At 49.0% G+C, this 11504-nt stretch overlaps 1 protein-coding gene and 1 pseudogene across 1 annotated transcript in view; both read left to right on the top strand.

The window, feature by feature from the left end:
* The window catches only part of LOC135877972 (up-regulator of cell proliferation-like), a 778396-nt pseudogene that overhangs the window by 643556 nt on the left and 123336 nt on the right, over positions 1-11504 (top strand).
* The window catches only part of LOC135877424 (olfactory receptor-like protein COR8), a 99793-nt gene that overhangs the window by 39902 nt on the left and 48387 nt on the right, over positions 1-11504 (top strand). The window lies entirely within an intron of this gene.

Raw genomic sequence — 11504 nt, 5'->3', positions numbered from 1 at the left:
GGGAATGGGGAGATCTGCATGCAGAGGGTCCCTTCCTTGAGCAATCCACCTCACCTCTGTCTCTGTAAATTTCAGTTATGAATGATGGAATTTCCCCACCCCCCATTAAGCCCCACCCCCATTTTTTAGGATTGCGGACATTGTATTAAAATCAAAGGGAATGTGAAAAATCAAAGGCTCCTGTGAAAGTTAATGCTCCTTCAGGCTGTGTTCATTTTGGGGGTGGACTTACTGCTGGTTGTCAAGGGTGGGGGAGCTGCAATTCCCAACCCCACCTCCTTGGGGTTCAGAGATTATATTGCAAAGGTGGCTCACCCCATAATGTCCCCATAAAGGAAATGGAAACTTATGTCACAGAGTCTCTTCTGCACCCAGATCCCGGAGGAGCATTCCCACACCACCACCAAGCCCCTCCTGAGAATTCAGGATTTGGCCCACAGATTTGTATTTTAAGTTTTCAAATCTTTTTAAATAGCTAATAGTATAGTACTTACTCTTTTTTGTTGGAAGCTAAACTGATCACAGCTCTTAAAGAGGTGTCTGTTCAGCTGGGTTTGCCTTGTGCTGTAAAAATAAAGAGTCAATAGGAATCTGAAAGTAAAACTATTTCAGGGAGGTTGGGTCACAGCCTTTCCTTTGCAATTATCAGAAACCACACAGCTGCAGAGTGTCAGCAAACAAAACCCACATCCTAACTGGAACTTGGGCTGATGCTCGGCACCATGGGTGTGCCTGGCTTAGGGTGCAAATTATTTGAGCTCAGTTTCATGGCACAGCCTGAGTCCAGTGCAGCGTCAGGCTGTCTTTCATCTCAAAGCAGGCAGGCTTCTAGCATTTGTGTACAAGCACTTGAAAAACTTATCTGTAATAGAGCCCCGACTGTGGCCTTGCAGGAAACAAAACTGATTACATTTTCTGATGGCCTTCTTTGCCTCCCTCGAGAGCCACAGATCTTGAGTTCAACGGGAGCCCACCAGAGATCCCAACCCCAGAGCAGACACATCCTACATCAGCATCATTGAAGGTTGATGGTGGATGAAGGGAATGCCCTCACAAACACTGGGTGAGTTCACCACCAATCCAATGAAGTCACAGTGCTCAGATGTGTTAAAGGAGGATATTGATATAATAGGCATCACAGAAACCTGGTAGAGTGGGGACAATCAATGGGACACAATCATTCCAGGGTACAAAATATATCGAAAGGACAGAACAGGTCATGCATGGGGGGGGAGTGGCACTATATGTGAAAGAAAATGTAGAATCAAATGAAGTAAAAATCTTAAATGAATCCACATGTTCCATAGAATCTCTATGGATAGTAATTCCATGCTCTAATAAGAACGTAACAGTATGGATCTATTATCGACCACCTGACCAGGACAGTGATAGAGACAATGAAATGCTAAGGGAGATAGGAGAGGCTATCAAAATAAAGAACTCAATAATAGTGGGGGATTTCAGTTATCCCCGTTTTGACTGGCTACATGTTACCTCAGGACGAAATGCAGAGACAAAATTTCTAGATACTTTAAATGACTGCTTCTTGGAGCAGCTGGTACAGGAATCCACAAGGGGAGAGGCAATTCTTGATTTAATCCTGAGTGGAGCGCAGGATCTGGTCAAAGAGGTAACTATAACAGGACCGCTTGGAAATAGTGACCATAATATAATAACATTTAACATTCCTGTGGTGGGAAGAACACTTCAACAGCCCAACACTGTGGCATTTAATTTCAGAAAGGGGAACTATGCAAAAATGAGGAGGTTAGTTAAACAGAAATTAAAAGTTACAGTGACTAGAGTGAAATCCTTGCAAGCTGCATGGACACTTTTCAAAGTAGAGGCCCAACTTAAATGTATACCCCAAATTAAAAAACACAGTAAAAGAACTAAAAAAGAGCTACCGTGGCTTAACAATCATGTAAAAGAAGCAGTGAGAGATAAAAAGGCATCTTTTAAAAAGGGGAAGTCAAATCCTAGTGAGGTAAATAGAAAGGAGCACAAGCATTGCCAAATTAATTGTAAAAATGTAATAAGAAAAGCCAAAAAGGAGTTTGAAGAACAGCTAGCCAAAAGCTCAAAAGGTAATAACAACATGTTTTTTTAAGTACATCAGAAGCAGGAAGCCTGCTAAACAACCAGTGGGGCCCCTGAAGATCGAGATACAAAAGAGCACTTATAGACGATAAAGTCATTGTGGAGAAACTAAATGAATTCTTTGCTTCAGTCTTCATGGCTGAGGATGATAGGGAGATTCCCAAACCTGAGCTGTGCTTTGTAGGTGACAAATCTGAGGAATTGTCACAAATTGAAGTGTCACTAGAGGAGGTTTTGGAATTAACTGATAACTTAACAGTAACAAGTCACCGGGACCAGATGGCATTCACCCAAGAGTTCTGAAAGAACTCAAATGTGAAATTGCGGAACTATTAACTATGGTTTTGTAACCTGTCCTTTAAATCAGCTTCTGTACCCAATGACTGGAAGATAGCTAATGTAACACCAATGTTTAAAAAGGGCTCTTAGATGTGATCCCGGCAATTACAGACCAGTAAGTCTAACGTCAGTACCAGGCAAATTAGTTGAAACAATAGTAAAGAATAAAATTGTCAGGCACATAGAAGAACATAAATTGTTGGGCAAAAGTCAACATGGTTTCTGTAAAGGGAAATCGTGTCTTACTAATCTATTAGAGTTCTTTGAAGGGGTCAACAAACATGTGGACAAGGGGGATCCAGTGGACATAGTGTACTTAGATTTCCAGAAAGCTTTTGACAAGGTCCCTCACCAAAGGCTCTTACGTAAATTAAGTTGTCATGGGATAAGAGAGAAGATCCTTTCGTGGATTGAGAACTGGTTAACAGACAGGGAACAAACTGTAGGAATAAATGGTAAATGTTCAGAATGGAGAGGGGTAACTAGTGGTGTTCCCCAAGGGTCAGTCCTCGGACTGATCCTATTCAACTTATTCATAAATGATGTGGAGAAAGGGGTAAACAGTGAGGTGGCAAAGTTTGCAGATGATACTAAACTGCTCAAGATAGTTTTGTGAGATCTTTTTGACGTTCTTCACCGTCTGCTTTGGTCTTAACTAGGTGATTGGGCAACAAAATGGCAAATGAAATTTAATGTGGATAAATGTAAAGTAATGCACATTGGAAAAAATAACCCCAACTATACATATTATATGATGGGGGCTGATTTAGCTACAACTAATCAGGAAAGAGATCTTGGAGTCATCATGGATAGTTCTCTGAAGATGTCCACTCAGTATGTAGCGGCAGTCAAAAAAGCAAATAGGATGTTAGGAATCATTCAAAAAGGGATAGAGAATAAGATGGAGAACATCTTATTGCCCTTATATAAATCCATGATACGCCCACATCTTGAATACTGCGTACAGATGTGGTCTCCTCATCTCAAAAAAGATATACTGGCACTAGAAAAGGTTCAGAGAAGGGCAACTAAAATGATTAGGGGTTTGGAACGGGTCCCATATGAGGAGAGATTAAAGAGGCTAGGACTCTTCAGCTTGGAAAAGAGGAGACTAAGGGGGGATATGATAGAGTCCCTGCCTCATGCTGCTGCAGGCAGTTAACCAATGCTGTGCGACCAACCCCCACTCAGTTCCTTCTCTACTTCCCTTGGCTACAAGTTGGAGCAATCAGCAGCATTACTACTTCGCTTGTTTACTTTTCCTTTTCTCCTTGGCTTAAAAAAACAAAAAAAGCAGCAGATCTCCCAGGAGACTGGAAAAATATAACTAAAGAGCAGGCGCTGCAGGGCCTAAAGGAAATAACAGACATGCCGAGAGTCTCTTTAAGTAGGATACACTTCAACCAAACAAATCCCTTAATTTTAAAAAATGGAATGTGAAAAAAATCTGACATCATGTATCATTTGTATTGAAAACTGAGAAAATCAATTGCAGGTCACATCTTCCAGATCGTGCAGGGCTGCTGCACAGGAACAGTCATACCAAACCAAATTGATAGTCCATTTACCCCATCTCCCTGCTGAACCAGAACAGAACAGCAGCCCATCTAGCCTGGTATCCCACCCCCCTGCTGCACTGGATCAGACCAGGTATCCATCCTGTCCCTGACAATGGCCATTTGTAGATGGCTCCGTGTGAAGTGCAAGAAACCATCTAATGGAGATTATGAAGAAACTTGCTTATAGGGGAAGATTCTTCCTAGCACACCTGGGTCGTTTGTAATTTATGCTATTCCTTGAATTTTGGTTGGTTGAAATGTTCAATTTATATAATCACTGAATAACTATTTTTCAATAACCATGCAGTATGCAAATCCCTTTGCGCTGGCTAATAATGATCCTTCACTGACCAGTGTGCAAGGATGTACATGATCACTGAATGGTTATTTCTTTACCATATAATGAATATGCAAAATCTCTTTATTCTGAATGGCTGCTACAACCTCTGACCTCTGACTGGCTCCTGCATTGGGAATTTTCAAGCTATTTGACAGTACTGCGGATGCCGTCTCAGCTTCTGTCTCCATTCAAGTGAAGCAGAAAAGCTCCAAGATGAACATGAAAGAAAATGGAACAAAAATATGAAAGAACAAAGAAAATGTGCTTTTGAAACACCAGTATCGCCTGGACAGCTGTTTTAGTGAATTGTGGGATATCCTCGTACCACAAAGACCTCACTGAGATGCAGCAAAGAAACAGCAACCAATATTTTACTCTCTGGCTTTCTTTTATTCAGCATGTAACATATACAATCAGCTAAACCAATCCATTTATTAACCATGCTCATTTTGTATGTACTAGTCTGTGTGTTGCATATATTCACATTTTAAACAGAGAGAAAATGTCATGGAGCCCTGAGCTGTCACAGGGGGCTGGAGACCCAATGGGGCACAAGTTAGTAACTGCTGTGGTGGGAGAGGCAGGGCCAGGACTGCAGTCACTGGAGCAACCCCCAGGTGAAGCAGCTAAACCCCAACCCAAAGAATGGATTTTCCACAGTTACAGGGGAAATTAGATTGAAATATGTAGGGTTAGAAATCCCCAATAATGACATTTATGGCCCAAACTCTTTGCAGCGATGCCAACCCATGACACTCCTTCTCTGTGTCCCTTCTCGACCGTGGGGCTGTGAGTGTGGCTGGATTGGGCAGTGGCTCCTTCTACTGTCCCATGGGGGAATCTCTTCTTTTCATTGCCACATGCCACGCAGTTGCCGTACTCGATCTGTCAGCAAAGCTGCTTAGTGGATTTGCCCATGTCCATGTCACCCATTTTCAATTGTTTCTTTCCACATAGACCCATAGGACTGGAAGGGACCTTGAGAGATCATCTAATCCAGGAGTTCTCAACCTTTTTTTTGCTGAGGCCCCGTTCAACATCCTATAAAAACAACAGGGCCTGGTGTGGGGGAGCGCGGGGCTCCAGGCCAGGGAGACACACTTGGGCATGGGCATAGTTTTACTTCTAGTTTGGGGGCGGGGGGGGCAAGGCCTGGCAGGGCTCAGCCCAGCTCCGCACAGCAGAGTCCAGGGAGGGTGCGCCACCTCCACCCCCTGACTCACTCAGGAGGGCACCCAGCCTGTCGGGGCTCTGGAGGGATGCAACCAAAACATAACTCAAAGGGGGGACTCAGTTCAAAAAGTTTGAAAACAGCTCAGGGTGCGGGCAGGGGGGCAGCTAGGGGCTGTGTGCAGGCAGGGGGTAGCTCAGGGCGCAGGGAGGGGGTAGCTAGGGGCTGTGTGCAGGCAGGGGGTAGCTCAGGGCACAGGGAGGGGGTAGCTAGGGGCTGTGTGCAGGCAGGGGGTAGCTCAGGGTGCAGGGAGGGGTTAGCTAGGGGCTGTGTGCAGGCAGCGGGTAGCTAGGGGCTGTGTGCAGGGAGGGGTAGCTAGGGGCTGTGTGCAGGGAGAGGGTAGCTATGGGCTGTGTGCAGGGAGGGGGTAGCTCAGGGTGCAGGGAGGGGGTAGCTAGGGGCTGTGTGCAGGGAGAGGATAGCTAGGGGCTGTGTGCAGGGAGGGGGTAGCTCAGGGTGCAGGGAGGGGGTAGCTAGGGGCTGTGTGCAGGGAGGGGGTAGCTAGGGGCTGTGTGCAGGGAGAGGGTAACTAGGGGCTGTGTGCAGGGAGAGTGTAGCTAGGGGCTATGTGCAGGGAGGGGGTAGCTCAGGGCACAGGGAGGGGGTAGCTAGGGGCTGTGTGCAGGGAGGGGGTAGCTCAGGGCACAGGTGGGGGGTAGCTAGGGGCTGTGTGCAGGCAGGGGGTAGCTCAGGGCACAGGGAGGGGGTAGCTAGGGGCTGTGTGCAGGGAGGGGGTAGCTCAGGGCACAGGGAGGGGGTAGCTAGGGGCTGTGTGCAGGGAGAGGGTAACTAGGGGCTGTGTGCAGGGAGAGTGTAGCTAGGGGGTAGCTCAGGGCACAGGGAGGGGGTAGCTAGGGGCTGTGTGCAGGGAGAGGGTAACTAGGGGCTGTGTGCAGGGAGAGTGTAGCTAGGGGCTGTGTGCAGGGAGGGGGTAGCTAGGGGCTGTGTGCAGGGAGAGGGTAACTAGGGGCTGTGTGCAGGGAGAGTGTAGCTAGGGGGTAGCTCAGGGCACAGGGAGGGGGTAACTAGGGGCTGTGTGCAGGGAGAGGGTAACTAGGGGCTGTGTGCAGATAGGGGGTAGCTCAGGGCACAGGGAGGGGGTAGCTAGGGGCTGTGTGCAGGGAGGGGGTAGCTCAGGGCACAGGGAGGGGGTAGCTAGGGGCTGTGTGCAGGGAGAGGGTAACTAGGGGCTGTGTGCAGGGAGAGTGTAGCTAGGGGCTGTGTGCAGGGAGGGGGTAGCTCAGGGCACAGGGAGGGGGTAGCTAGGGGCTGTGTGCAGGGAGAGGGTAACTAGGGGCTGTGTGCAGGGAGGGGTTAGCTCAGGGCACAGGGAGGGGGTAGCTAGGGGCTGTGTGCAGGGAGAGGGTAACTAGGGGCTGTGTGCAGGGAGAGTGTAGCTAGAGGCTGGGTGTATACAGGAGAGTAGCTCAGGGTGCAGACAGGAGGTAGCTCAGGGTGCAGGGTCGGGGTAGCTAGGGGCTGTGTGCAGGCAGGGGGTAGCTCAGGGCGCAGGGAGGGGGTAGCTAGGGGCTGTGTGCAGGCAGGGGGTAGCTAGGGGCTGTGTGCAGTGAGGTAGCTAGGGGCTGTGTGCAGCCAGTGGGTAGCTCAGGGTGCAGGGAGGGGTTAGCTAGGGGCTGTGTGCAGGCAGGGGGTAGCTAGGGGCTGTGTGCAGGGAGAGGGTAGCTAGGGGCTGTGTGCAGGGAGGGGGTAGCTAGGGGCTGTGTGCAGGGAGGGGGTAGCTCAGGGTGCAGGGAGGGCGTAGCTAGGGGCTGTGTGCAGGCAGGGGGTAGCTAGGGGCTGTGTGCAGGGAGAGGGTAGCTAGGGGCTGTGTGCAGGGAGAGGGTAACTAGGGGCTGTGTGCAGATAGGGGGTAGCTCAGGGCACAGGGAGGGGGTAGCCAGGGGCTGTGTGCAGGGAGAGGGTAGCTAGGGGCTGTGTGCAGGGAGGGGGTAGCTCAGGGCACAGGGAGGGGGTAGCTAGGGGCTGTGTGCAGGGAGGGGGTAGCTCAGGGCACAGGGAGGGGGTAGCTAGGGGCTGTGTGCAGGGAGGGGGTAGCTCAGGGCACAGGGAGGGGGTAGCTAGGGGCTGTGTGCAGGGAGAGGGTAACTAGGGGCTGTGTGCAGGGAGGGGGTAGCTCAGGGCACAGGGAGGGGGTAGCTAGGGGCTGTGTGCAGGGAGAGCGTAACTAGGGGCTGTGTGCAGGGAGGGGGTAGCTCAGGGCACAGGGAGGGGGTAGCTAGGGGCTGTGTGCAGGGAGAGGGTAACTAGGGGCTGTGTGCAGGGAGGGGGTAGCTCAGGGCACAGGGAGGGGGTAGCTAGGGGCTGTGTGCAGGGAGGGGGTAGCTCAGGGCACAGGGAGGGGGTAGCTAGGGGCTGTGTGCAGGGAGGGGGTAGCTCAGGGCACAAGGAGGGGGTAGCTAGGGGCTGTGTGCAGGGAGAGGGTAACTAGGGGCTGTGTGCAGGGAGGGGGTAGCTCAGGGTGCAGGGAGGGGGTAGCTAGGGGCTGTGTGCAGGCAGGGGGTAGCTCAGGGTGCAGGGAGGGGGTAGCTAGGGGCTGGGTGCAGGCAGGGGGGGCTCCCAGTGCAACTCCCAGCTTCAGGGGGCGAGGCGGTGGGGCCAGGGCCGGCTCCAGGCACCAGCGCAAGAAGCTGGTTCTTGGGGTGGCCAATGGAAAGGGGCGGCACGTCCGGGTCTTTCCCGCCCCTCGGAGGGAAGGACCGGCCGCTGAAGAATGAAGCGGTGCGGTAGAGCTGCCGCCGAAGTGCCGCAGCTTTATCTTTTTTTTTTCTTCGCCTCTTGGGGCGGCAAAAAAGCTGGAGCCGGCCCTGGTTGGGGCTCCCGGCTTTAGCCTCCCCGCTGCTCCTGGCTTGGGGGGAGGGGAGGTTTGCCGGTATAGGACAAGAAGCAATGGGCTTAAATTGCAGCAAGGGAGGGTTAGGTTGCTACATCAAGTAGCAGTTTTTTACAATCTATACATATCAATAACTGCTCCATAGACCACATTTCTACACAAAAAGCAGTTTCACACCTACTAGAGTGCGAGAAACTGCTACAGTACCTGTAAGCATTTCCTACATCAGGTAGCAGTTGTATACAACAGCAGTTTCTTACAATCCATTATGTATCAGTAGCTGCTACTAGTATCACATTCCTACAGGGAGCAGTTTAATACACTACAAATGTTAAGTAGTGCATCAAATTCTGTGCCTTGATCTGAAGTCAATGGAAAAGGTGTCATTGAGTTCAGCACATTTGCATCAGGCTCTTATGCAATCGTTAAGCCAGTGAAATCTAGGAAGTTGTTCCAGATTTATACATGTGCTATTAAGCATAGGTTTTGGCTCAGTGGCTCCACTTCCACACTTCTGTGGAATAGGCGAATAGCTGCTGAAATAAATCTCAGATTCTGAACAGAGATAACAGGGTTATTGTTACGTATCCTCATAAGTCAGAGATCAAGATGTGTTGGGAAGACATAAAGAGACTCCTAGATTCCTAGATTTTTTAAAGTGACTTAAACATGCTGAAAGGACCAATATCTTTATCTAGCTGAACTTCCTTCATAACACAGGCACAAGACCCTCACCCAGTAATTTGTCCATTGAGCCCATGAATTCTGCTCAAGCGATAGCATACGATTTAGAAAAATATATTGCCTTGATTTTAAGACGTTACGTGATGAAACATCCACCACAGTAATAGGTAATTTGTTCCAATAATTAATTACCCTCACTAAGAAAAATGTGCACTTCATATCTTGACTGAGTTTATTTAGCTTCCAGCCACTGAACCTTATGCCTTTGTCTGCAGAATTAAAGATCTTTACCCTATTGGAAATCTTTGTCCCACACAGGCGCGTATACAGCATGTTGAAGTCACTTCTTGACCTTCCCTTGGATAAACCAACTAATAAAAACAAGATGTATCAGTAGAACTCATTATTTTCAGGGCCAGATCCTCATTTGCTGGCCTTTGCGTAGCTCCATTGACTTCAAGTGACTTCAACAAAACTATACAACAACCTCGGGTCTGGAACTCAGTTCCTAAAACACAAGCCAATACTGGCTGTGCTAAAGAAGAATTTCAACTGTCAGCAGTAGAGCTGTGCAGAGGACAGTGATTGCCAGGGGACGTTGTGAAGGCCAAAAGTATAACTGGGTTCAAAAAAGAATTAGATAAGTTCCTGGATGATCGGTCCATCAATGGCTATTAACCAAGATGGTCAGGGACGCAACCCCATGTTATGAGTGTCCCTAAACTTCTGACTGCCAGAAGCTGGGAGTGGATGACAAGAGGTGGATCACTTGATAATTTCCCTGTTCTGTTCATTCCCCCTGGGGCACCTGGCATTGTCCATTGTGGAAGACAGGACACTGGGCTAGATGGACCATTGGTCTGACCCAGTGTGACCATTCTTATGTTCTTAGGTGATGGGCTGGGTGATGCTTTCTGCTAAGATGGCTGATGCTGGTATCTGGGTCTGGCTCTATTTTTTGCCCCCTTCCTCTGCCTGCACAGTTCTCAGCTCTAGAATACTGCTGCTTCTGTAGGCCACGCTGCATGCTCCCCAGCCTTTAGAATTGCTCTTTCCCTTGCCCTGGGTCTGAGCTGTGTTGGGGGCAGGGAAGCGAGATAAAAACTCCGCTGTGTTTGGGTGAGGGCAGAAAGGGGGTGGCAGCAGCCGCAGGCAGAAGGGAGCAAATTGCATGAAAAGAGGGGAAATGTTTGACTGGGCATCGCGGGCCTAGGGGTTAGGCTGTGATTCCTCAGACCTTTTCAATCTCTCCATTCCTGAGGGAGCTCTGCTGGGTCATATATATAGAATAAAAGGATCCTAGCAGGAGCCTGGCATGTGGTTGAAACTTGCCCGTAGTTCAATATTATTATTACTTTTACAGTAGCGACTGGAGGTGCAAATTGAGACCAGAGCCCCATTTTGCTGAACAATGCACACACACACACACACACACACACATCACAGTGATTCACTAACTCTCTGAGGACACGTCTACACTGCAGTGTAATCCCTGGGCTAGTAGAACTCGCGTTAGCAGACCCAGGTTTGTTAACTTAGGGTTTGAGAAACTACACTCATTTGTAAACCCAGGTTAGGGATTGTTGCACCCTGGGTCCCAAACTGGGGCTCCAGCATCTACATGGCATTATGTGGGCCCCATTTCAACCACCCATATCCCAGAGTTCCTAGCACACTCCCAAAATGTGACCACTTTAGCTGTTTGTTCATGGTGCAGTGTGGGAACACTTGACCGTCCAGAGGACAAAGAAACTCAGCCTTTCGGATACTTTTGGCTGACTCCCAGAGAGGAGTCCAGTGGGCCTGCATCTACACTACAAACCAGTAAAGGGTTAGTGCAATTTGTGTGTAGATGGAAGGGGGCTTAACTTGAGCAAGAGTTCGAACCCTGGGCTTACCCTGGGCTTACATTTCAGTGTAGATGTACTGTGAGGTGACTGGTGCTTTGGCAATTCACTGTTGTAATTCGCCGTGCCCTAAAGATTCAGCAATGGCCAGTGATTTTGGTAGCCTCTGTTTATGGGTGCCCAACTTCAGTCCCCTCAGTCCTGATTTCCAGAAACTCCACCACTCCAGCTGAAGTGAACGGGAGCTGTAAGTACTCAGCACTTAGGAAAATAAGGCCCAAGGTCTTTTACATTGAGATCCCAATAACCGTGGCATTCACAATCAACGACTATCCTTGAAAATGTGTCTGTATATGTTTGGTCACCTAAACTACCTGGTCTTTAATTGTGTGATTCCTAGGGTATGTCTACACTACAGGATTAATCCGAATTTATATAATTCGAATTTAGGAAACCGATTTTATAAATTCGAATGTATTCGGCCACACTAGGCACCATTAATTCGGTGGTGTGCGTCTAAGCTACCGTAGTAGCATCGATTTCCAGAGCGTTG

Source organism: Emys orbicularis, chromosome 4, assembly GCF_028017835.1.
Source record: "Emys orbicularis isolate rEmyOrb1 chromosome 4, rEmyOrb1.hap1, whole genome shotgun sequence".
NCBI classification, from domain to species: domain Eukaryota; kingdom Metazoa; phylum Chordata; order Testudines; family Emydidae; genus Emys; species Emys orbicularis.
This window is presented reverse-complemented; position numbering and strand designations above follow the sequence as displayed.